Below are 25,593 nucleotides of genomic sequence, written 5' to 3'. Positions count from 1 at the left end.
GTAAATATTTTCAATATAGTTTGGAGAATCAGTAAGAAACTAGGATTAAATGTGATTCAACCATCGATAAATTTGGTCAAAAGATCAGCTTAAATCTGATCTTAATACACAAGGAGCATTGTAAAGGGTCTATTTTCATATTTTTATATAATTTTATAAAACTGCAATGTTTTGGAAAACTGACCCTTTCTTTATAACAAGTGAACCATATGTAACGATTAGGTAAAATCAAGTTAAGCATACTTTTAAAGTGATATAAGCGATGTAAATTGTATTGTACATATCGTAAGTAATACGAAGTATAACCAAAGTTTTTTCCAAATAATCACATAACAAATCACAAGTTTTTTATATATGTCCATCGGCACTAAAGAAAACGCAGTATCTTGATCTCTCTCAAAATAACCAGCAACCAATAGAAAACTTTAGAATCTTACACACCCTTAATTGAACCAATCGCTAAGGAGTATGGACGCTTCAGACATTCATGAAACTGGTTAGCGTCCAGTCACCCTGGTTACCAATAACACCACCTGGGATAATAGCATATCCAAACCCTAAAGCCCGCCCCCCACCCAACCAATCAGACAGGTCTATAAGTTCAAGACCAATATATCGAAGCATATATATACAAGAAATGGATAAGTGACTAGACAGGTAAAAGCAAAACAAATATGTAGATAGAAAATAAAAACCTACAATGGGCACACTGTAATCAAAAAATATAGAGATAATTTGAGTCACGCGAAACCGGAAGTGGCAAGGTGCACTTCCGGTACACACGATAATTGAAGAATCACAAAATAAGGTATATAAAGACCCCAACAACACTAAAAAACCAGTCTTGTTAAAGGTCAGTGGATGACCGAAACGCGTCGACTGATGAGTGATATTCTGATAATACTATTTTTAAAAAAACCATCTACACTATAGTTATTTTTCTTTTTGGCAGAAGGATTTTCATCTGCAAACAAGTTATATCTATTTCTGAAGACACAATAGTTCCCTCAACTTTGGAGAAAACTCCTACCCCCACATTTAACTTTCGTTTGGATTGTGTGACTAACCAACACAAATTTGAACAGACTTTCTTCTTTTTTACCACTTTTTAACCACTTGCTTTTTGCTTTTTGGTTTCATAATCGTTTTTTCACCGGATACATTTTTCATTTTCGTACACTTCACTGGATACATTTTCACTATTTTTGGAAACTGCTGATTCACTTTTTATTGACATTTTAACGAACACAGTTTGGACTTCCTTTTGGGAAACATTCAGAAATTTTTTTTCTGTTGACACTGTTCTCTGTTTATTCTTTTTTTGAACAGTTTTTCAACATTGTTTATTTGTAAAGTTCACATTATTTTTATTTTTATTCTTCAAACTTATTTATCACCATCCTACATATTTATCGCATATACATCTACTAGGAATACACCTTTCAATACTAAGTAAACACCTCCATTTTTCAGACATCATATTTACTGCTGTACCACGACACAGGCCGACATTTTAATCATCAATATTTTATTGTATTTTCGTCATCCTTTGTATTTTTGTCATCCTTTGTAAAATCTCGGATCCTTGATTATTTGTTTTAAATGTAACATGTTTTAAACCAACATTGTTTTATATTCTTATATTGTTTTAAATTGTTTATTATAATAAAGTGTCTTAAAATTGTCACATTGTTTCACAATTTATACTTGATTAACATTCAAAGTATACCATCCTGACCCTGCCATTGTTGTTTGGCGCTTTGATATTATTTCTTCTGATTCTCCTTACATTTTTGACCGCTAGGGGTCAATATATTAGAGCTAAGGGTCCTATGTAGTTGGCGCTCAGTGTACATTCCAATCCCTGTAAAATAAACCCTAAGCTAGCTACAATATAACTAATAGTTACATTGTAGCTAGCTTAGGGTTTATTTTTATTTTACAGGCAAGTTTGTATTTATTTTAACTAGGTAGAATAGTTACTAAATAGTTATTAACTATTTACTAACTACCTAGCTAAAATAAATACAAATTGACCTGTAAAATAAAACCTAACCTAAGTTACACTAACACCTAACACTACACTACAATTAAATATAATTACCTAAAATAAATACAAGGGATAAAACAAGGCACACAGAATTTGGTAAATAATCAAATGTATTAATTCCTATTTAAATCCCAAACCACATGTATGTGGATCACAAAAGTGACAAGGTCAATCACAATCTAAAAGTGAGCATTCTTAACTAAATAAAAGCAAATTTCAAAGACTGAATGCTACTTGAAAGGCCAGGAACCTCTAAGCATACGTATGCTAATTGACTAGGGGTTAGGCCTAACCTACTATCTATTACATAGACAGGTAACATATAGTGAGCAAAAATCGTAAGCAAAATCAAGCATAAACATAAACATAATGGTAACAAGTTAACTCATAGAAAAGACATTTTCAACAAACAGATCAGAGGAAAACAAAGCTTTCATTTTTTGGTCTTTGAAATTTGCTTTTATTTAGTTAAGAATGCTCACTTTTAGATTGTGATTGACCTTGTCACTTTTGTGATCCACATACATGTGGTTTGGGATTTAAATAGGAATTAATACATTTGATTATTTACCAAATTCTGTGTGCCTTGTTTTATCCCTTGCTTTCTTCACAACAGCATTATATGTTGTGATTACATTCTCTCTGTTTGACTTTTGTATAATTCATTATCAAGGGTGGCACCAGCGAATATTTACTTATTTTTGGTTCAGCAATATTACCTACTCTCTCATACTCTTTTCTATTTATATCTAAAATAAATACAGTTAACTAAATTCAATAAAATTAGCTAAATTACCAAAAAAAACCCCACTAAATTACAGAAAATAAAAAACAAATTACAAGATCTTTAAACTAATTACACCTAATCTAATAGCCCTATCAAAATAAACAAAAAGCCCACCCAAAATAATAAAAACCCCTAGCCTAAACTAAACTACCAATAGCCCTTAAAAGGGCCTCTTGTGGGGCATTGCCCCAAAGAAATCAGCTCTTTTACCTGTAAAAAAAATTACAAACAACCCCCCAACAGTAAAACCCACCACCCACACAACCAACCCCCCAAATAAAACCCTAACTATAAAAACCTAAGCTCCCCATTGCCCTGAAAAGGGCATTTGGATGGGCATTGCCCTTAAAAGGGCATTTAGCTCTATTGTGGCCCAATGCCCTAACCTAAAAATAAAACCCACCCAGTACACCCTTAAAAAAATCCTAATACTAACCCTGAAGATCCATTTACCGGGAGAAGTCTTAATCCAAGTGGCAAGATGTCCTCAATGAAACCAGCAGAAGTGGTCCTCAAGACGGGCAGAAATGGTCATCCAGATGGGCAGAAGTCTTCATCCAGGTGGCATCTTATATCTTCATCCATCCAGCGCGAAGCGGTCCATCTTCAAGACATCCGACGCAGAGCATCCTCTTCTTCTGACGGACTTATGACGAATGAAGGTTCCTTTAAATGACGTCATCCAAGATGGCATCCCTTAGATTCTAATTGGCTGATAGAATTTTATCTGCCAATCGGAATTAAGGTTGAAAAAATTCTATTGGCTGATTGGATCAGCCAATAGGGTTGAACTTCAATCCTATAAATACAAACTTGCCTGTAAAATAAAAATAAACCCTAAGCTAGCTACAATGTAACTCTTAGGGTTTATTTATAGGTAAGTATTTAGTTTTAAATAGGAATTATTTATTTATTAATAGTAGGTTTTCTTTATATTTATTTTAATTATATTTGTTAGGGAATGTTAGGGATAGGGTTAGACTTTGACTTAGGGGTTAATAAATTTAGTATAGTGGTGGCGACGGTGAGGGCAGCAGATTAGGGGTTAATAAATGTAGGTAGGTGGCGGCGATGTTAGGGACGGCAGATTAGGGGTTAATCATATTTAACTTATGTTTGCGAGGCAGGAGTGCGGCGGTTTAGGGGTTAATATTTTTATTCTAGTGGCGGCGACGTTGGGGGCAGCAGATTAGGGGTTAATAAGTATAATTTAGGTGGCGGCAATGTCCAGAGCGGCAGATTAGGGGTTAATAGGTGTAAGATTAGGGGTATTTAGACTCGGGGTTCATGTTAGGGTGTTAGGTGTACAAATAAATTGTGTTTCCCCATAGGAATCAATGGGGCTGCGTTTCTGAGCTAAACGCTGCTTTTTTTGCAGATGTTACACTTTTTCTCAGCCGGCTTTCCCCATTGATATCTATGGGAAAATCGTGCACAAGCACGTACAACCAGCTCACCGCTGACTTAAGCAGCGCTGGTATTGGAGTGGGGTATTGAGCACAATTTTGCTTTACGCTCACTTCTTGCCTGTTAACGCCGGGTTTAAAAAAAACCTGTAATACCAGCACTGTAGGTAAGTGAGCGGTGAGAATAACATGCAAGTTAGCACCGCTCCCCTCATAACGCAAAACTCGTAATCTGGCCGTTTGTTTAAACTAACAATTAAACTAATATAACTATTTAACTAATTTTAAACTAACTACCAATTAAATAAAACTAAAATACACATTCAAAAAATCCTAACACTACTATAAAAATTACAAACTAATAGAATCTCTAAAAAACAGATCCTGATAGGGGGCGCACAATATCGAATGGTAACCCAATATGACAATGAATATGCAAGTATGATAGAAATATAATATATATATATAGAACCGTATAGTCCCTTTTAAGACACAGAGTCCCAGGTAGATCTAAATCAGAGATATAGCGATGGATCCATTCAGCAAAATAGATAAAATCAGTCGAGCTGCTCTCTCCTCACCACTGTTCTGTTTTGACTGGTACACACAAGCGCCTCTCTTTTTTCCTTTTTCCTTCTAAAAATTACAAACTACCTAATTACAAAAAACAAATACAAAATTATGAAAAATAACAAACACTACATTTCAAAAAATAACAAATGAAATTATCAAAAATAAAAAAGAACTACACCTAATCTAATAGCCCTATCAAAATAAAAAAGCCCACCCAAAATAAAAAAAAACCCTAGGCTAAAATAATTAACCAATAGCCCTTAAAAGGGCCTTTGTAGGGTATTGCCCTAAGTTAAACAGCTCTTTTACCTGTAAAAAAAATACAAGGACCCCCAAGAGTAAAACCCCCAACCCATCCAAACCCCCAAAATAAAAAAACCTAACTCTAACAAAAACCTAAGCTACCCATTGCTTTTTAAGGGCATTTGTATGGGCATTTCCCTTAAAAGGGCATTTAGCTCTTTTGCATTGCCCTGAAAAGGGCATTTAGCTCTTTTAGGAAAAGCCAAAACCCTAAACTTAAATAAAACCCACCCAAAAAAAACTATCACTAACCCCCGAAGATCCACTTACCGTTTTTGAAGTCCCGCTTGAACGATCTTCATCTAGGTGGCAAAGTCATCATCCAGGCGGCGAGAAGTCTTCATCCAGGCAGCTTCTTCTATCTTCATCCAGGCGGCAAAATCCTCATCCAGGCGGCGAGAAGTCTTCATCCAGGTGGCCCCTTCTATCTTCATCCAGGCAGTATCTACTATCTTCATCCCGGCGGCATGGAGCGGGCCATCCTGAAGACATCCAGCACCGAGCATCCTCTTCATACGGTAAACTGAATCTTCAATGCAATGCAATGGCATCCCTTGCATTCCTATTGGTTGATTTGATTTTGGAAATATTCCAATATAATGAGAGCTACTGAAATTCTATTGGCTGATTTGAACAGCCAATATAATTTCAGTAGCTCTCATCCTATAGGCTGATTTGTATTTCCAAAAGCAAATCAGCCAATAGGAATGCAAGGGACGCCATTTTGAATTGCGTACCTTGCATTGAAGATTCAGTATACGACGGTGACCATATGAAGAGGATGCTCAGTGCCGGATGTCTTCAGGATGGCCCGCTTCATGCCGCCGGGATGAAGATAGAAGATGCCGTCTGGATGAAGATAGAAGAGGCCATCTGAATGAAGACTTCTCGCCGCCTGGATAAGGACTTCGCCGCCTGGATGAAGATAGAAGAGGCCGCCTGGATGAAGACTTCTCGCTGCCTGGATAAGGACTTCACCGGCTGGATGTAGATCGTTCAAGCAGGACTTCAAAAACTGTAAGTGGATCTTTGGGGGTTAGTGATAGGTTTTTTAAGGTTTTTTGGGTGGGGTTTTTTTTTAGTTTATGGTTTGGGCTTTTTATAAAAGAGCTAAATGCCCTTTGCAGGGCAATGCAAAAGAGCTAAATGCCCCTTTAAGGGCAATGCCCATACAAATGCCCTTTTCAGAGCAATGGTTAGCTTAGGTTTTTTTAGATAGTTTTTTTATTTTGTGGGTTTGGGGGGTGGGGGTTTGTAATGTTAGTTGGACTTTGTATTTTTTTCAGGTAAAAGAGCTGTCTAACTTAGGGCAATGCCCTACAAAAGGCCCTTTTAAGGGCTATTGGTAGTTTTTTGTAAATTAGGTTTTTTATTTTGGGGTGTTTTTTTTTTAAATGGGTATTAGAATAGGAATAATTTTTATTAATTTTGATTCGTTTGTTATTTTGTCTAATTTTTTTTTCATTTTGGGTGGGGTTTTATTTTTAGATTAGGGGTTGGGCATTTCATAAAAGAACTGAATGCCCTTTTAAGGGCAGGAAAAAGAGCTGAATGTCCTTTTAAGGACAATGCCCATACAAATGCCCTTTTCAGGGCAATGGGTAGATTAGGTTTTACTTTATTTTTATTTTGTGGGTTTGGGGGGTGGGGTTTGTATACTTATAGGGGGTGTTTTTTTTGCTTTGTAGTAAAATACCTGTTAACTTTAGGGCAATGCCCTACAAAAGTCCCTTGAACGAGCCCACAAAGAGGCCCTTTTAAGGGCCCTTGGTAATTTATTTTAGATTAGGCTTTTTTATTTTGGGGTGGGTTTTTTATTTTTTTTAAAGGGTTTTAGAATAGGAATTATTTTTATTACTTTTGGATAGTTTTTGATAAGGTTAGGTTTTTTATTTTTTGTAATTTTAGTGGTTTTTATTTTTGTAATGGCAGTTTTAATTTTTGTAATGTTAGGTTTTAGTGTAAGGCAGCTTGGGTTTTATTTCACAGGTAAGTTTGTATTTATTTTAACTAGGTAGTTAGTAAATAGTTAATAACTATTTACTAACTAATCTACCTAGTTAAAATAAATACAAACTTATCTGTGAAATAAAAATAAAACCTAAAAACTATTAGTTATATTGTAGCTATCTTAGGTTTTATTTCACAGGTAAGTATGTATTTAGTTTTTAATAGGTAGTTAGTTAATAATTGTAACTTTAATTTAACTCTATTTTAATTATGTTAAAGTTAGGGGGTGTTAGGGTTAGGGTTACGTTAGGGTTAGGTTTAGGGGTTAATAGTTTAATTTAGGTTGTTGCGATGTGGGGTGCTGGTGGTTTAGGGGTTAATAGATTTATTTAGTGGTAGTGATGTGGGAGGCCAGAGGTTTAGGGATTAATAGCTTTATTTATTTTCGGCAGTGACGGAGAGTGAGGGAATAGGGTTTAATAGATTTATTATAGTGTGGGCGATGTTGGGGTGCATGGGGAATAGGAGTTAATAACTTTAGAATAGTGGTGGCAATATCAGAAGTGGCAGATTAGGGGTTAATAGATTTATTTAGGTGGCGGTGATGTCGGGGACGGCAGATTAGGGGTTTTAGACTTAGGCTTTATGTTAGGGTGTTAGGTTTAAAGTTACTTTTTTTCCCCATAGACAACAATGGGGCTGCGTTAAAGAGCTTTTCATTCCGCGATCACAGGTGTTAGGTTTTTTTCAAACCCGCTCTCCCCATTGATGTCTATGGGGAAAGGGTGCATGAGCACGTCAAAACAGCCCTTGTATTTTGTGCTGTATGGAGCTTAAAACCACCATATTGTACGCACAAGTCGGCTTTTTCAAAACGTGTAATGGCTGCGCTATAGAGGGTTAAATAATGCAACTTTTGTTGCATTCGTTAATTTCCCTATAGAGCGCATAACTCATAATCTAGCTGTATATGGGAAGTAGCTGATGAAGGCCTATAGGTGAAGAAACTGATGCAGGAATATAGGTGAAGCAGCTGATGTAGGTCTATAGGGGAAACAACTGGTGCAGAACTTTAGGTGAAGCAGCTGTTGTAGAACTGTAAGGAAAGTATCTGGTGCAGCACTTTAGGTGAAGCAGCTGATGTAGGACTGTAAAGTAAGTAAGTAATGCAGCACTTTAGGTGAAGCAGATTATGTAGATCTATAGGGGAAACAACAGGTGCAGGACTTTAGGTGAAGCAGCTGTTGTAGGACTGTAAGGAAAGTATCTGGTGCAGCACTTTAGGTGAAGCAGCTGATGTAGGACTGTAAAGTAAGTAAGTAATGCAGCACTTTAGGTGAAGCAGATTATGTAGATCTATAGGGGAAACAACTGGTGCAGGACTTTAGGTGAAGCAGCTGATGTAGGACTGTAAGGGACAGGGCCGCCATCAGGGGGTGAATAGGGTGACTCCTGTCAGGGGCCCAGTGGGCCAGGGGGCCCCATGAGGCAAGCACAACTATTATTTAAAAAAACATATATATATATATATATATATATATATATATATATATATATATATATATATATTACATTTTGGCAGCCACCAGAGTGCGCTACAGCAGAGTGCTATTGAGCATGGGAAATGTAATTACAAGGAGTAAAGCATTAGCATTTGAGAGGATTTCTAAATGTGCACTAAACCACTATACCCAGTGTGAGACAGACTTGGCACATGTCTAAGGGGGGCTGATCAATGGTCAGGTAAGGGGCCCCAAAATGTCTAGTGGTGGCCCTAGTAAGGGAAATAACTGATGCAGCACTTTAGGTGAAGCAGATGATGTAGGTCTATAGGGGAAGCAGCTGAAGTGGGACTATAGGTGAAGTAACTGATGCAGGACTAAAGGTGAAGCAACTGATATAGGGCTATAGTTGAATCAATTAATCTATGGAAGATACATTTAATACCAATAATTTGAAAGGGAGCTGAGAAATTGAATGTTCAATAAGAAAGTTGTATCTAACATATCAGTATAGTTTCAAATCTGACAATGAGAAGACTATATGAAAAGATTTTATTTATGGAATTTTAGTAAATTAACCTAATGCATCACTATATACTGAAATATCATATGTGTATCTGTACAAAAAGACAGCAAAAATGTAATATTATAAAATACTGAACTTCCCCACCCAAAATTCTTCTCTATATCATTATCAATATAATGGTCCTATTCTCGATGATGTGTTAATCCTTCCCACTTTCGTTCTTGTTTATTGTTCTTTCCTAAAAGAAAAAATATTGCTCTGAAGTTTGGGCAAGATAAGCAAACATGTTAATTAGTTCTTAATGAATATACTATAGACGTGCTTTCAGTTGATTAAATTATCCCTTTAATTAACATACAGCTAGATTACGAGTTGTGCGTTATGAGGGAAAAAGCATCGTTATGGCTCATAACGCTGCTTTTTCACTACCGCTGCTATTATGAGTCTTGTAGGTATAGCTGTACCGCAAACTTTTTTGGCCATAACGCAGCGTAACTACCACACCTTTCAAAAAGTCCTTTTTCAATGGAACTTCCATAGCGCCGGTATTATGAGTTTGCCTGTCCGGCCAAAAAGTGAGCGGTACAGCCTATAACTACAAGATCTGTACCGCCACCTGAAAGTCAGTAGTTATGGGTTTTATGCTACAAAGCTGTTGCATAAAACTTATAACTAAAGTGTTACAAAGTACACTAACACCCATAAACTACCTATTAACCCCTAAACTGAAGCCCTCCCACATCGCAAACACTAAAATAAAATGATTAACCCCTAATCTGCCGCTCCAGACATCACCACCACTATAATAAACATATTAACCCCTAAACCGCCACACTCCCACATCACAAACACTAATTAAATATTATTAAACCCTAATCTGCCGCTCCCAAGGTCGCCGTCGCCACTATACTAAAGTTATTAACCCCCAAACCTCTGGCCTCCCACATCACTAACACTAAATAAATATATTAACCCCTAAACCTAACCCTAAGTCTAAAAAAGGAAAACGGGAGTGAGGAGCGCTAAAGAAGCCAAATAGGCTTATAAAGCTAAAGGGGGATATATGGGGAAACAGTAACAATTTCAATTTATAAAGTATAAAAAAGGTATTTATTAACAATGGTAAAAGAAGGTAAAAATAGGTGTAGGGATAATCGAGCAATGCTTGGATAGTATGTCTGCAATCAAATACAATAAGCACAATGAATACAATCAGGTGACCTTGGGTCTACAGAGATACAGTGTAATACGCCCACCAATGAGTTGCATATTTTAATCTTTAAAATATCAAATGGTGCAAATGACAGAGAAGTGTGTATGACAAAAAATGTAATTACACAAATAAATACACAATTTTAAATAAAATGTACAATGCACAATGACATAAAATACAAATGTTATATAAAAGTGAGATCCAATGGTATCCAAAAACCTTATCGTGAACGATAAAAAACAGTAACTGTAAAATGTCCAATAATCACAGAGTGTACATACAAAATAAGTAACATTTTATTTAAAATTGTGTATTTATTTGTGTAATTACATTTTTTGTCATACACACTTCTCTGTCATTTGCACCATTTGATATTTTAAAGATTAAAATATGCAACTCATTGGTGGGCGTATTACACTGTATCTCTGTAGACCCAAGGTCACCTGATTGTATTCATTGTGCTTATTGTATTTGATTGCAGACATACTATCCAAGCATTGCTCGATTATCCCTATGCCTATTTTTACCTTCTTTTACCATTGTTAATAAATACCTTTTATATACTTTATAAATTGTATTTGTTACTGTTTCCCATATATCCCCCTTTAGCTTTATTCGCCTATTTGGCTTCTTTAGCGCTCCTCACTCCCGTTTTCCTTTTCAGTTACTTATGAGATCTGGTTGAGAGATCTTGATATTAGGAGGAGCTTAGGTGGTATAATCAGGTGCTGTGGAAATAACTTCCTCTAACCATAAGTCTAACTCTAACCCTAACACCCCTAACTTTAATATAATTTTAAAAAAATCTAATTAAAACCTACTTTTATTACCTAAATTATTCCTATTTAAGACTAAATACTTACCTGTAAAATAAACCCTAAGCTAGCTACAATGTAACTAATAGTTACATTGTATCTTTCTTAGGTTTTATTTTTATTTCACAGTTAAGTTTGTATTTATTTTAACTAGGTAGAATAGTTAGTAAATAGTTATTAACTATTTACTAACTACCTAGTTAAAATAAATACAAAGTTACCTGTAAAATAAAACCTAACCTGAGTTACACTAACACCTAACATTAGAATAAAATTAAATAAATTAAATTTAAAAAATACATTTATCTAAATTACAAAAAATAATAAACACTAGATTACAAAAAATAAAAATATAAATTATAAAAACTAAAAACGAATTATTCCTAATCTAATAGCCCTATCAAAATAAAACAGCCCCCTTAAAATAATAAAACCCCTAGCCAACACTAAACTGCCCCAATAGCTCTTAAAAAGGCCTTTTGCGGGGCATTGCCCCAAAGAAATCAGCTCTTTTACCTGTAAAAAAAAAATACAAACAACCCCCAACAGTAAAACCCACCGGCCACACAACCAACCCCCCCAAATAAAAACCTACCTAAAAAACCTAAGCTCCCCATTGCCCTGAAAAGGGCATTTGGATTGGCATTGTCCTTAAAAGGGCATTCAGCTCTTCTACATTGCCCAATCCTTAAGCTAAAAATAAAAACCAACCCAATAAACCCTTAATAAAACCTAACACTTATTTTGTGTACTTTAGTGTTTATTATTATTTGTAATTTAGATAAATGTATTTTTTTAATTTAATTTATTTAATTTTATTGTAATGTTAGGTGTTAGTGTAACTCAGGTTCGGTTTTATTTTACAGGTAGCTAGTAAATAGTTAATAACTATTTACTAACTAGTCTAAAATAAATACAAACTTAGCTGTGAAATAAAAATAAAACCTAAGATAGCTACAATAGCTATAGTTATATTAATAGTTAATAGTTATATTGTAGCTAGCTTAGAGTTTATTTTACAGGTAAGTATTTAGTCTTAAATATGTATTAATTTGGTAATAATAGTAAATTTTATTTAGATTTATTTTAATTATATTAAAGTTAGGGGTGTTAGGGTTAGACATAGGGTTAGGGTTAGGTTTAGGGGTTAATATATTTATTTAGTGTTAGTGATGTGGGAGGCCAGAGGTTTAGGGGTTAATAACTTTAGTATAGTGGCGGCGGCGTTGGGGGCGGCAGATCAGGGGTTAATAAATTTATGTAGGTGGCGGCAACATTGGGGGTGGCATATTAGGGGTTAATAAAGTGACGGCGACATTGGGGCAGCAGATTAGGGGTTAATAAATTTATGTAGGGGCAGCAGATTAGGGGTTAATAAATTTATGTAGGTGGCGGCGACGTTGGGGGAGGCAGAATAGGGGTGAATAAATTTATGTAGGTGGTGGCGACATTAGGGGTAACAGATTAGGGGTTAATAAATGTAATGTAGGTATCGGCAATGTCGGGGGCGGCAGATTAGAGGTTAATAAATTTATTTAGGTGGCGGCAACATTGGGGGTGGCAAATTAGGGGTTAATAAGTGTAATGTAGGTGTCTGCAATGTCGGAGCGGCAGATTAGGAGTGTTTAGACTCGGGGTTTATGTTAGGGTGTTGGTGTAAACATACATTTTCTTTCCCCATAGACATCAATGGGGCTGAATTACAGAGTTTTACGCTCCGTCATTGCAGGTGTTAGGATTTTCTTTTAACCGGCTCTCCTCATTGATGTCTATGGGGTTATTGTGCACGAGCACGTCAAAGCAGCTCAAAGCAGTGCTGGTATTTGTGTGTGGTTATGAATCTCAACGCAGCCATATTGCCCGCAAACGGGGGCTTTTTGGAAACCTGTAATAGCAACGCTATTAAAGGTGAGCGGTGGCAATAACTTCCAAGTTATTACTAAGCCACTCATAACAAAAAACTCGTCATCTGGCCTACATTTATTTAGTTTGCCTTTGCCTTTTTTATAAAATATTTACTTAACATTAAAACATTATTATTGCAATAATGCTGCATAAATCCTAGAAACATTTGTATGTATAAATACATTATTTTTATCTAAAAGACAAACATCACAATTGTTTTACAAATATCTAAAAATATAAAATAACAATTTTAAAGTGAAACAATAAAAATATAATTAAACACAACTATAAAATTGCAAGATATTGATTCAGGCAAAAACAAAAAAACAAAAAACTTTAGTTTAACATCTATCATGCCAGACATGGTTATGGAAATGTTCACTTCCCATCTGTCCTTTGTTTGAGCAGCTGCAAATGAATATGGAGCCAATAAAAGACTAGATTTTGAGTGGCACGAGCAATAAGGGGTATATCATGGCTTTTACGAGAGCAACCTGGCGCACGCAAAAAGTTTCTGTCCAGCACTGGTTATGCTCGAGTGGGAGTGCTAAATAGCGCTCCACTCCTTATCTAGCCCAAAATGTTGAAACATCAGGAATTGAGTCCTATATTATCTCCTTGCATTTTAAATTCCACTTTTAAAGAAGGTAGTAATTTATAAAAGTTAATCTTAATAAAATCTATTAAATCTCTACACATTACAATCACATTTACAATCAGTAAAATTTTCATAAAACTTTCATAAATTAAATAGTATAATTATGTTATATGTAATTCAAATAGTTGTATCATTCTTCCTACACATATACCTTTAGTTATCATTTATAAAACCTTAGGAGTTGAACAAAAAAAAATCTCAAATAAGTGCTCAAGGATAAATTGAGCAAACATTCAGCTAGATTACGAGTTTTGAGCGCTCTTGGGAAATTAACGAGCGCCACAAAAGCGTCATTATTTCACCTCCCTATAGGGCTGCTAGTACAGGTTTTAAAAAAGCAGGCTTGTGCGGGCAATATGGTTGCGTTGAGCTCCTCCATACCGCACCGAAATACAAGCGCTGCTTTGACGTGCTTGTGCACAATTTCCCAATAGACATCAATGGGTAGAACCGGCAAAAAAAAAATCTAACACCTGTGATCGCAGAATGAAAAGAGCTCCGTAACGCAGCCCTATTGATGTCTATGGGGAAAGAAAAAGTTATGTTTAAACCTAACACCCTAACATAAAAACCACGTCAAAACACCCCTAATCTGCCACCCCTAACATCACCGCCACCTACATTACAGTTATTAACCCCTAATCTGCCGTCTCCGACATCGCCTATACCTACATAAAGTTATTAACCCCTAATATGTTACCCATAACATCGCCGCAACCTACATTACACTTATTAACCCCTAATCTGCCTCCCCCAATGTCGCCACCACTATACTAAAGTTATTAACCCCTAAACCTCTGGCCTCCCACATCACTAACACTACATAAATATATTAATACCTAAACCTAAACCTAACGTAACCCTAACCCTAAGCATAACCCTAACCTTAACACCCCCTAACAAATATATTTAAAATAAATCTAAATTAAACTTACAATTATTACCAAAATAATTCCTATTTAAAACTAAATACAAACTTACCTGTAAAAAAAAACCTAAGCTAGCTACAAAATAACTAATAGTTACATTGTAGCTATCTTAGGTTTTATTTTTATTTTACAGGTAAGTGTGTATTTATTTTAACTAGGTAGACTAGATAGTTAATAGTTATTAACTTTTTACTAACTACCTAGTTAAAATAAATACAAAGTTACCTGTAAAATAAAACCTAACCTGCCTTACATAAAAGCCTAACATTACAATAAAATAAAATAAATTAAATTAATTAAATACAATTATTTAAATTACAAAAAAAACAAAAAACACTAAATTACACAAAATAAAAAGCAAAATGATTAAAAATAAAAATGAATTACACATAATCTAATAGCCCTATCAAAATAAAAAAAAGCCCACCCAAAATACAAAAAAGCCCTAGCCTACACTAAACTGCCAATGGCCTTTAAAGGGGCCTTTTGCGGGGCATTGCCCCAAAGAAATCAGCTCTTTTACCTGTAAAAAAAATACAAACAACCCCCCAACAGTAAAACCCACCATCCACACAACAAAACCCCCCAAATAAAATACTATCTAAATAAACCTAAGATAAACATTGCCCTGACAAGGGCATTTAGATGGGCATTGCCCTTAAAAGGGCATTTAGCTCTTTTACATTGCCCAAAACCCTAATCTAAAAATAAAACCCACCCAATAAACCCTTAAAAAAACCTAACACTAACCCTTGACAATCCACTTACAGTTTTCGAAAACCGGACATCCATCCTCATCCAGGCGGCAGAAGTCTTCATCCAAGCGGGCAGAAGTCCTCCTCGAAGCCGGCAGAAGTCTTCATACAAACGGACAGAAGTCCTCCTTGAATCCAGCAGAAGTCTTCATCCAAGTGGGCAGAAGTCTTCATCCAGACAGCATCTTCTATCTTCATCCATCTGGTGCGGAGCGGGTCCATCTTCAAGACATCCGGGGGGGAGCATCCACTTCTTATGAAATCCGCTGGAAAATGAAGTTTCCCTTTAAGATGGCGTCCCTTACATTCTGATTGGCTGATAGAATTATATTAGCCAATAGGAATTAAATGTGAAAAAATCCTATTGGCTGTTGCAATCAGCCAATAGGATTGAGCTTTCATCCTATTGGCTGATCCGTCTGGATGAAGACTTCTGCCGGCTTTGAGGAGGACTTTTGCCCACTTGGATGAAGAATTCTGCCGGCTTCAAAGAAGACGTCTGCCCGCTTGGATGAAGATTTCTGCCGCCTGGATGAGGATGGATGTCCGGTCTTCGAAAACTGTAAGTGGATCGTCGGGGGTTAGTGATAGGTTTTTTTAAGGGTTTATTGGGTGGGTTTTATTTTTAGATTAGGGTTTTGGACAATGTAAAAGAGCGAAATGGCCTTTTAAGGGCAATGCCCATCCAAATGCCCTTTTCAGGGCAATGTTTAGCTTAGGTTTATTTAGATAGGTTTTTATTTGGGGGGTTTGGTTGTATGAGTGGTGGGTTTTACTTTTGGGGGGTTGTTTGTATTTTTTTACAGGTAAAAGAGCTGATTTCTTTGGGGCAATGCCCATCAAAAGGCCCTTTTAAGAGCCATTGGCAGTTTAGTGTAGGCTAGGTTTTTTTTTTATTTTGGGTGGGTTTTTATATTTTGATAGGGCTAATAGATTAGGAGTAATTCATTTTTAGTTTTGATAATTTTGTTTTTTATTTTGTGTAATTTAGTGTGTTTTTTTTGTAATTTAGATAATTGTATTTAATTAATTTAATTTTATTGTAATGTTAGGTTTTATTGTAAGGCAGGTTAGGTTTTATTTTACAGGTAACTTTGTATTTATTTTTACTAGGTAGTTAGTAAATAGTTAATACCTATTTACTAACTAGTCTACCTAGTTAACATAGATACAAACTTACCTGTGAAATAAAAATATAACCTAAGATAGCTACAATGTAACTATTAGTTATTTTGTATCTAGCTTAGTTTTTTTTTTTACAGGTATTTAGTGTTAAATAGGAATTATTTAGGTAATAATTCTAACTTTAATTTAGATTTTTTAGTTATATTTAGGGGTTAATAGGTAGTTTGTGGATGTTTAGTGTACTTTTTAACACTTTAGCTATGAGATTTATGCTTCAGCTTTGTAACGTAAAACTCACAACTACTGACTTTAGATGACGGTTCTAATCTTGTGGTTATAGAGTGTACCGCTCACTTTTTGGCCTCCCAGGCAAAACTTGTAATACCAGCGCTATGGAAGTCCCATTGAAAAAGGACTTTTTTAAAACTGCGGTACTGATGTTGCATGACAACCAAAAAGGTGTGCGGTACACCTATACCTACAAGCAGAGGCGGACTGAGACCAATCAGGGCCCTGGGCAAAAATTGAGAAAGGGCCCCCACTGTTTTACACTGACCCACATTCATTCACATTTATGCAAATGAACATGGTAAACTCTCTGCCCTGCCCCCACCATTCCCTCAACCTCCAGGGCCAGGAAACCCAACGTCAAGGGCCAGACCCAAACTCCATGGCCCTCATAGTGGCAGAGCCCTGACAGTAACCCCCACCACACTCTAGGGCCCCCAAGTAACAAACCCGACATCCAGGCACAAGGCCCCCAATCTGAGGCCTGGGCCCCCACCTAACCCACACTTAATTGCTTAGTTGCTGACAGGGCAGCTGTCAACTAAAGCTTAAACAGCACACCATGAGCCATGGAGATGACATTTATGGGCCCCCCTACATGCTGGGCCTTCGGTCCAGGTCCTATTTGCCTGGCTGATCAGTCGCCCCTGCCTACAAGACTTGTAATAGCAGCGTTAGGGAAAAAGCATTATGAAGCGTTATGAAGCATAATGATGCTTTTTCACTCATAACCCAAAACTTGTAATCTAGCTGATTATTATTAGCTATTTTTAAAGCACCACTACATATCTGCCATTGCCATACTGGTCATATTAGAGTCCAGAATAAGAGTACATTTTTCCCTTTTCAATTAAAATGACCCTCTTATAAATAGTAGACTTATGCTCACTTCTTATCTTCAGAATGCAAATCAAATCTTCAGTGAATCAGCATCAAGGAGTGTATACTTGTTTTATTCAGATTAAATATTTGGTAATAGTTAAAATATTATTAAAGCTAAAAACAAGAGTAGACAATTCATCCCTATGTAGCCATCTCATGCGTTTCACGATAATCAATTGCATTGCTTAAGATGTTTAGTGTAGTAAAGATTTTTAGAAGGTTAGATAAAATTGTGTGTAACCCTGCGCAGGATTTTCTAAAATACCAATATGCCAGTAGGTAATGGAGAACCCCTGTCTCCACAAGTGAAATAGAAAAAATAAAAATAACTACCTTAAAAAAGATAAGAAATTTTAAAACCTCTGGCGCTACAAAAAAAGTTTTTTGTTGCTAAAATTGGAAAATAGAAAAAATGGATGAATGTGATATGACCTACTTGGTTAAAAAACAAAAATTAAAATATCCTTTGGTCTTAGTGACAACTTAAACAACGTATGCTTTATGTGCAAAAAATATGTTTTTATTACATAAAATAAATGGACAAAATAAGAATGAAAATAAAAAATATAAAATATATAATATAAAAAATATGTATATGCAGATAAAAAAAGAAAAAAAATATATATATAGCTGATCAGCTAGTACAATTAAAAATGAATAAGTGCAGTACCAGAAAATAATAAAAATAAAATAAACACAACAGAAATATACAATAGGATTTGATCCAAAGAGAGTTCATAAGCCTTCAAGGGTTAATATGGATTAGATCCAGATCGGAACGAAATCAGAGACTCCTTCAACAGCTGAGAATGTCGAGTGCCAATTGTAGCTGGAAGGGAGTTAAAATCTTGATTTTTTTGGGTCTCCTACTCCCTCCTCTCTTTCCTCTCTGCCTGATGCCCTTCTTTTTCTTACATCTCTTCGAGGTAATGGGCTGAAAAAAGAACTTTGGCCTTGTCGTTGGTTTGCGCAACTCGCGCATGCGCGATTGCTGTTCCTGTGAACTGTTTTTGCGCAGGCTCCAGTTCTTTTTTCAGCCCATTACCTCGAAGAGATGTAAGAAAAAGAAGGGCATCAGGCAGAGAGGAAAGAGAGGAGGGAGTAGGAGACCCAAAAAAATCAAGATTTTAACTCCCTTCCAGCTACAATTGGCACTCGACATTCTCAGCTGTTGAAGGAGTCTCTGATTTCGTTCCGATCTGGATCTAATCCATATTAACCCTTGAAGGCTTATGAACTCTCTTTGGATCAAATCCTATTGTATATTTCTGTTGTGTTTATTTTATTTTTATTATTTTCTGGTACTGCACTTATTCATTTTTAATTGTACTAGCTGATCAGCTATATATATATTTTTTTTCTTTTTTTATCTGCATATACATATTTTTTATATTATATATTTTATATTTTTTATTTTCATTCTTATTTTGTCCATTTATTTTATGTAATAAAAACATATTTTTTGCACATAAAGCATACGTTGTTTAAGTTGTCACTAAGACCAAAGGATATTTTAATTTTTGTTTTTTAACCAAGTAGGTCATATCACATTCATCCATTTTTTCTATTTTCCAATTTTAGCAACAAAAAACTTTTTTTGTAGCGCCAGAGGTTTTAAAATTTCTTATCTTTTTTAAGGTAGTTATTTTTATTTTTTCTAGTAAAGATTTTTAGCACAGGGCAGCTTGGAGGTGTCTCCAACAGAAGGAGCCTTGGGAATATGGGGGGCCCAAAATATTCTCTTTAATAGTTTATTCAAAATATAGAGATGCTTTCTTGATCTATTGTATTTAAAATAAATGGTCATATGGACAATGTAGATGTTTATTTTTATTTTTCTAAGTGTGCTACCTGTTTTTCCAATACACATTTACACTGTAAGCATTTCTGTAAATAAAAAAAATTTGAGGTTGAGTTTGTAATGCACACACAAAAAAAAAAAAAAAATCAATCTACATTTACATTGCAGAATGTTTGTTAATGATTAAATGCTTTGTAGCCGACCTATCGTTATGTATAAATTTCTGTTGTGTTACTATAGAATAACATATTAACCAAGTTTTAAAACAAATTAACATAATTTTTACTGACATTTGTTTCAATAGCCTAACTTCACCCACCCTTTGCCTAATTTGTAGGAACCAATCTGAGCTTTAGGGGCCGATTTATCAATGTCTGGCATACACTGTCGTCATTTAACATTGCATCAGCAGTTCTGGTGAACTGATTGTGCAATGCGCCCCCCTGCAGATTTGCGGACAATCGGCAGCTAACAGGAGATGTCAATTAATCCGATCGTACATGATCAGGCAAATTGATGTCCGCAGCCTCAGAGGAGGTGTATGAGTTAAGGAGCTGCTTCTTAACTCCTGTTTCTGGCGAGCCTGAAGGCATGCGCGGAAACAGATGCATTGGGGCCGATTGACACTTTGATAAATCGGCCCCATAGTCTGCAGAAAACAAGGCTAGCTACTATCATAAATTTGCTATAAAATGCATTGTTTTAGAGCTGTTATTATTTAAAGACAATTAAAGGGACATAAAACAAGTTGAGATAGAGACAAAATATAATATGTACTTTAATTACCTGAAAATGTATATTGCCATGCATCACCATTAACCCTTTCTTTTAAGTTTCTGAATATAATCTGCTGTAAACTAAGTTGAAATACAATGCCTGTACTATGTAACTAATTTTGCTTATTTCTGAAAATTATTTTAAAATACTTGCCATGCATACATTTTTACTTAAATAGCCCTTTTAGGATATGCACACACCTCAACATGTTTTATGGCACGTTAATGAAAGATATGTAGTAGAATTTGCCTTGGGAAGTAAGCAGGGTGATTTTCATGCTCTGAGAAGTAGAAATAGCTTTTCAGAACTAAATTACATGAAAAGTGGACAAAATAAGTAATGAAATATATTACAAAGATGTTTCATTATGCATTACTAAAAAATGTATTTAAATATATCAAGGTGTTTACAGTCCCTTTAAGAATACTGTCTCACATCAAATTTCTCAAAGAGGGCGGAGTACTGGGTTTTTAATAAAGAGTAAATATTGCATTAAAAGCCCTGTTTTAGTGAAATGACCTTAAAGTGTGTGCAAATCTAATTTGAAATAAATGATCACATAAAACAGTCCAAGTAGCTTGAGTTATGCTGCATAATTATTTATGGAAATGTATGTTAATATGGCAACCCAGATGTAACCCCTGACTGCTACAGGATATGGGTGATATATACTCTAATGCAGTCTGCAAATACATTTTGACTGACAAAAACAGGCCTAATAAGCTCATCTGCTTAATTATAAGCTACTGAAAACAGCCCTATTAAACAATTATTTAATAATAGTAGCCAGAATCACAGCAACTTTCACAGATGACATTTGCTGGTAAGTTATGAGTCAAACATTCAACTCAGCAGGACTGTTTATCTATTTCTGGATCAAACGTGTTCAATGTCCCAATGACATCAGCCTCATAACCACTGTGCTGTTATAATTATTGTAAGCTGAACTTATGTGTGGCTAATAAAAAAAGACTGATTGCAAGGAAATAAAAAATGTTTTTGCTGCACAACCAAAGAATACTCAACAAGCAGCTAGATTACGAGTTTTGTGGTATGAGGGGTGCGGTGCTAACTTGCACATTATTGTCACCGCTCACTTTCCTACATTGTAGCTAGCTTAGGGTTTATTTTTATTTCACAGGCAAGTTTGTATTTATTTTAACTATATAGAATAGTTACTAAATAGTTATTAACTATTTACTAACTACCTAGTTAAAATAAATACAAATTTACCTGTAAAATAAAACCTAACCTGTCTTACACTAACACCTAACCTTACACTACAATTAAATAAATTAAATTAATTAAATACAATTACCTAAAGAACAAAAAAAAACCCACTAAATTACACAAAATAAAAAAAGAAATGATAAGATATTTAAACTGAAATTACACCTAATCTAATAACCCTATCAAAATAAAAAAGCCCCCCAAAATAAAAAAAAAAACCCTAGCCTACAATAAACTACCAATAGCCCTTAAAAGGGCCTTTTGCGGGGCATTGCCCCAAAGAAATCAGCTCTTTTACCTGTAAAAAAAAATACAAACACCCCCCCAACAGTAAAATCCACCACCCACACAACCAACCCCCCCAAATAAAAACCTAACTAAAAAACCTAAGCTCCCCATTGGAACAGCCAATAGAATGCAAGCTCAATCCTATTGGCTGATTGGATCAGACAATAGGATTGAAGCTCAATCCTATTGGTTGATTGCATCAGTCAAAAGGATTTTCTCACCTTTAATTCCGATTTGCTGATAGAATTCTTTCAGCCAATCGGAATTAAAGGGACGCCATATTGGATGACGTCATTTAAAGGAACCTTCATTCATCTTTAGTCGTCGGAAGAAGAGGATGCTCCGCGCTGGATGTCTTGAAGATGGAACCGCTCCGTGCTGGATGGATGAAAATAGAAGATGCCGTCTGGATGAAGACTTCTTCCCATCTGGAGGACCACTTCTGCTGGTTTGGATGAAGACTTCTCCCGGTTTCGTTGAGGACTTCTTGGCCCTTCGCTGAGGACTTCTCCCGGCTTCTTTGAGGATAGATGTTGGCTCTTCAAAACTGTAAGTGGATCTTCAGGGATTAGTGTTAGGTTTTTTTAAGGGTTTATTGGGTGGGTTTTAGTTTTCGATTAGGGTTTGGGCAATTGAAAAAGAGCTAAATGTCCTTTTAAGGGCAATGCCCATCCAAATGCCCCTTTCAGGGCAATGGGGAGCTTAGGTTTTTTTAGTTAGGTTTTTATTTGGGGGTTGGTTGTGTGGGTGGTGGGTTTTACTGTTGGGTGGGGTGTTTGTATTTTTTTTACAGGTAAAAGAGCTGATTTCTTTGGGGCAATGCCCTGCAAAAGGCCCTTTTAAGGGCTATTGGTAGTTTATTGTAGGCTAGGGTTTTTTTTTTTTATTTTGGGGGGGCTTTTTATTTTGATAGGGCTATTAGATTAGGTGTAATTAGTTTAAATATCTGATCATTTCTTTTTTATTTTGTGCAATTTAGTGTCTGTTTTTGTAATTTAGGTAATTGTATTTAATTTAATTTATTTAATTGTAGTGTAAGGTTAGATGTTAGTGTAAGATAGGTTAGGTTTAATTTTACAGCTAAATTTGTATTTATTTTAACTAGGTAGTTAGTAAATAGTTAATAACTATTTAGTTACTATTCTATCTAGTTAAAATAAATACAAACTTGCCTGTAAAATAAAAATAAACCCTAAGCTAGATACAATGTAACTATTAGTTATATTGTAGCTAGCTTAGGGTTTATTTTACAGGTAAGTATTTAGTTTTAAATAGGAATTATTTATTTATTAATAGAAGCTTTTATTTAGATTTATTTTAATTATATTTAAAATAAGGGGTGTTAGGATTAGGGTTAGACTTAGGTTTAGAGGTTAATAACTTTTGTATAGTGGCGGTGACGTTGGGGCCGGCAGATTAGGGGTTAATAACTGTAATGCAGGTTGTGGCGATGTTTGGGACAGCAGATTAGGGGTTAATAATATTTAACTAGTGTTTGCAAGGCGGGAGTGCGGCGGTTTAGGGGTTAATATATTTATTTTAGTGGCGGCGATGTCGGGAGCGTCAGATTAGGGGTTAATAATTTTATTTTAGTGTTTGTGATGCGGGAGGGCCTCGGTTTAGGGGTTAATAGGTAGTTTATGGGTGTTAGTGTACTTTTTAGCACTTTAGTTATTAGTTTTATGCTACAGCTTTGTAGTGTTAAACTCAAAACTACTGACTTTAGAATGCATTGTGAATTGCGGGATAGGCTGTACCGCTCACTTTTTGGCCTCCCAGAAAAAGCTTGTAATGTTGGCACTATGGAAGTCCCATTGAAAAAAGACTTTACGCAAATTGCGTAAGTTAATTTGCGTTAAGGCTAAAAACGTTTGCTGTACAGCTGTACCTACAAGACTCGTAATAGCAGCGGTAGTGAAAAAGCAGCGTTATAACCCATAACGCTGCTTTTTTACTCATAACGCAAAACTAGTAATCTAGACGAAAAATATTTATTAATCAAACCATATTATAAAAATATTACATGAAATATTAAACAAAAGTTAAAAAAACATAGGAGACCTATAGCCTCTCCTATATACAAATAATATTGTATATGTATATCGGTTCAGTGAAATAACCCTTTATTGGAAGTTTTTTTATGAAAGACTTACTCAAAAGACTTTGATCCAGATTTTGTTCTGTAGGACTATACATGTATTTTGAATGGTGGTGAAAGCAGATGGTTCTTCTACCTCCAGAAAATTAACTGTCTCTAACTTCAAGTAAGCAATAAATCTGACTTTAGAGTAGTAGTGAGAGTGAATGGTTCCTGTCTGCATAAATCCAGTGAGGAGTTAGATAAATAGATCACTGAGGCCATAATTCTTTAGAAATTACATATTTGTTCTGCTTTTTTTTCTTATTACATAGTGTTGTTTGTAAAACCATAATAAAATATCAGAACTTAGTACCACTGGATCATATGGATTTTTTTATTTTTTTTGTATATAGCAGATTGTTTTGTGACCTCTTTTAGTAATATTTTTATAATTTTAGTTGTGATTTAATATACAGTATATGGTGTGTTTATTAAACACTCTTGTTAAAGGGACATAATACTCATATGCTAAATCACTTGAAACTGATGCAGTATAACTGTAAAAAGCTGACAGGAAAATATCACCTGAGCATCTCTATGTAAAAAAAGGAAGATATTTTACCTCACAATCTCCTCAGCTCAGCAGCATAAGTTCTGTGTAAAAAGCTATACTTCACCTGCTCCCAGCTGCAGGTAAAAAAAAAAAAAAATGAAGAAGAAATGAACAGCAGCCAATCAGCATCAGGAGTGCTGAGGTCATGAACTCTTACTGTGATCTCATGAGATTTGACTTAACTCTCATGAGATTTCATAGTAAGCTTCCTTTACCTGATTGGTGAAATAATATGAGAGTTCACGAGGCTCATCCTTTCAGCTGTCCCAGGACAGACACACTAAAATGCTGCTTAGAAATCCTTTACAATGGGAGGTGGCTACTGAGGAACTTTTGAGGTAAAATATATTTCTTTTTTACATAGAGATGTTCAGGTGATATTTTCTAGTCAGCTTTTTACAGCTATGCTGCAGCACTTTAAAGTGTTTAAACATTTGGGTATTATGGCCCTTTAAGTAATCTTAAGCATTTGATTGTGCATCAAAACAACTTTTTATTTTCTTCCCTAATAGATCATTTGTCTGAGACAAAATGACCCCCTTTTAATTTTTTTTTTGCTATTAAATAAGGTATAGCACAAGTTACTTATAGTATGTTTTTGAAAACTCCTAAAAAATTGTTTGCCAATAAAATAGTTTTCTAAATAAAAATGGTTCAAGAAAAAGTAAAACTAAGTACAAAAAATAGATAGATAGATAGACAGACAGACAGCTCTATGGGATACATCTATCAAGCGGTGATTTGAGCTTTGGAGTCTGTGCCAAAAGTTAAGAGGTGGTAGACTTCCATTCATTCCAGACTGATTTGTCCAGGGTAATCGGTAAGCTCTGCACACAAACCAATTGCAGGTGGTGCTGCACAAGCAATTGTTTATGCGATTTCAAATGCAGGCAGCAGATGCTGTCTTGCAAGTCCAGAACATGGGTGGAGAGGTTCCATAGTTGGGAACCTTGCTCGCTCTCACCTAGATTATGAGTTTTCCGTTATGAGTCAAATAGCAGCATTGTGGCCCATAACGCATCCTTTTCCCTAACGCAGCCATTATAAGTCTTGTCGGTATAGGTGTACCGCAAGCCTTTTAGCCTGTACTGCAACGTTAGTCCTGCACTCCTAAAAAATATGTTTTTTATGGGATTT

The sequence above is a fragment of the Bombina bombina genome, chromosome 6 (genome assembly GCF_027579735.1).
Source record: "Bombina bombina isolate aBomBom1 chromosome 6, aBomBom1.pri, whole genome shotgun sequence".
Taxonomy (NCBI): Eukaryota; Metazoa; Chordata; class Amphibia; order Anura; family Bombinatoridae; genus Bombina; species Bombina bombina.
The sequence above is the reverse complement of the archived record's forward strand: the minus strand, read 5'-3'. Positions refer to the sequence as shown.